Here is a 2668-nt window from a genome sequence, read left to right as displayed (position 1 = left end):
TACATAAGCCCTTGTTCAAATTTCATATAGTCACATAACACTCTCAACTAGGTTACGTAAGACTTTGTAACAAAAATACGTGAAATAAAAAAATAAATTCTTAAAAATCACGTAAATTTACATATAACTTGAATAAAGAATACAATGAAATTAACAACGAAGGTCTTACATAATTTACAAAGTATACTTAAATCTAAACAAGAGGAACTCATTTTACGGGCTGGCTATTCATCTTTTCGATGCACAAATGAAATATAAATAAAATCATAAATAAACTGCTGTATTTACTCTATACTAGACCAGCTTCATAAGAATGAATATATATATATATATATATATATTATATATATATATTATATATATATATATATATATTGTATATATTATATATATATATATATATATATAATGCATGCAGTTTCAAGCTCTCTTATTATACCTTATATTTAAGGCTTTCTCAACTCAGAAGTTTTAAGCAATTAGAAGAAAATACCTCCCAAGTTCATGGTCTTTATCATGTTGTAGTTTAAATGGCGAATGCGATTATACAATTGCCAATGACGGCCTTTTTCCAGTGTGATATATTTCCCTTGGTCAGCAACTGTCAAACTGAATTGCATAATCTTAAAATGCACTGTTCAAATGTTTTAATGTACTTTACTATTGAATGCTATAATGAAGGAACATTAATAGATATTACCAATCTTATTTTGTTTATTCCTCAAATAATTGGTTCTTTATTCTAATCCATGGACATGAATACAGAAGAAAAAGAACTGCCCTTATGTTGGAGGGTAGCACAATCCCAGATAAACTTATTATTGGGTACTTAATATTGTATAATCTACTTTTGGTCAAAATTTCAGAAGCCCTTGGACTTATAGCATCCTGCTTTTCCAACTAGGGTTGTAAATTTAGCTTAGCTAGTAATAATAATAATAATAATAATAATAATATCGATCTTTATACATATGATTAGTATTTATTTTTCTTCTACAGTGCCCTTTAACAAAATTTAAAAACGGTAATTACAATTTGTGCTTACATTAATCTTATTTTTACGTGTGAAACCTGTTTTTGTTTAACCAGTTCACAAGTTACAAGAAAATTAATATTTCAGTAATATGTAAAAACATAAATTCATTTTGTAATGAAAATCTGCATGTGGTATTAGTACAAGACGGAATGGCAAGGAAAACTAAAATCTACCCTAACTCAAAGTTCAAAATACATCCTCGCAGTGAGTAGGATTCGAACCTACGCGGGAAGATCCCATCTGATTTCTAGTCAGACGCCTTAACCACTCGGCCATCACTGCACTCTATTTACCTGAAGTAGGTGCACTTGGTGTCATGTACCAAATCCTTTAATGCAATCAATTAATTTAGGGAAGAAACCATTACATATTGAAGTCTGATCTTGATGAACTGTAAATCTTCTTTCAAGTTATATGAGTGCATTAAAAAAATAATACCAGAGTAGCCTAATATACACATTTCTTTTGGCAAAAATAGTTGACAGCTCTGACGCCATTTCCAGTCCCAGATTCCCTGGTGGCGTATCTTTGGAGAGTCGGGGGAAGGATCTTAGCTTGGAGTAGTATTAATGCTCCTAGAACCTTAGCCAGACAGGTTCGGAAAATATTATGGTGAATCGTAGGCCTACCCAAATCAGGTTAGACTGCTGTCTATAAAATCAGGAAAAAAAAAAATTAGTCGACTGGAATAGAGCAGCGGTGGGAAAAAATTGTTATGTCCAGCGTGTATTTAGAAAAGGTCGATTAGGTAGTTGTTACATCAAACCTTGGCAATTGCATATGCCACCTTTATCTAAGGTAAGATTCGAAAAGAGTTTTCTATGAAAATATCCATATTTTTGTGAACTTCTATAAACCGTTTACACTTCAGATCTACTAAATCATCGCATAATAAAAGCTCCAAAGAGTTTTGAAGGTTCAAAGCATTCGGGTCGGTGATTCCTTAAAAAACAGGAATCAGCGTTCACGGTAACATACCAAACTGCTTGGAAAAAGACATTAAAGAAAACACTTGATAGATTGATATCTAAATAAATAAGACAATATAGCGATATGAGGATATGTATTTTGAGAGAGAGAGAGAGAGAGAGAGAGAGAGAGAGAGAGAGAGAGAGAGAGAGAGAGAGAGAGAGAGAGAGAGAGAGAGAGAGAGAGAGATTAATTCTTTGAAATTCCTTCAAATGCTTTTTAACCACATGAGAGCTTATCTCAATAGTATTACTATAATGAGGAAATTCTTAAGAAAACGCTAATGCAATTTAAATTCACCATTGTAATCCCATTAGATGGGAATGGGTACGAAATATCAAATAATTTTGTTGTGTCAAGTTTTTCAGTGCATCCCCATACCACAGCATTTACAGAGAAAGTCTCCCTCGCCGAGTGGAACGAAATCCAAAATCATTTTGAAAACGAAGGAGTCTTGAAACTTAACAATGACCTTATTCAACTAACTATTTTGTTTCCATTAGTGTGATTGTTAACTTGCAATGACGTAGTTTTCTCAAAACAGTCTCTAGTATAATTACCCTATGAGCTAAATGCTATACCGGAGCTAGTATGATAAGGGATATAGTATCAAAACGCTAAACAACAAAAATTAATGTACTTTAATTCAGCCTTTCTATAACG

General features: G+C 32.3%; 1 non-coding gene across 1 annotated transcript; it reads right to left on the bottom strand.

Annotated features, from left to right (window-relative positions):
* Nucleotides 1-1236: 1236 nt before the first annotated feature.
* On the bottom strand, nucleotides 1237-1318 carry TRNAS-AGA (transfer RNA serine (anticodon AGA)). Its single transcript has one exon. It is a non-coding gene; the product is annotated as a tRNA-Ser (tRNA).
* Between the last annotated feature and the right edge of the window lie 1350 nt (nucleotides 1319-2668).

This window comes from Palaemon carinicauda, chromosome 22 (assembly GCF_036898095.1).
Source record: "Palaemon carinicauda isolate YSFRI2023 chromosome 22, ASM3689809v2, whole genome shotgun sequence".
NCBI lineage: Eukaryota > Metazoa > Arthropoda > Malacostraca > Decapoda > Palaemonidae > Palaemon > Palaemon carinicauda.
This window is presented reverse-complemented; position numbering and strand designations above follow the sequence as displayed.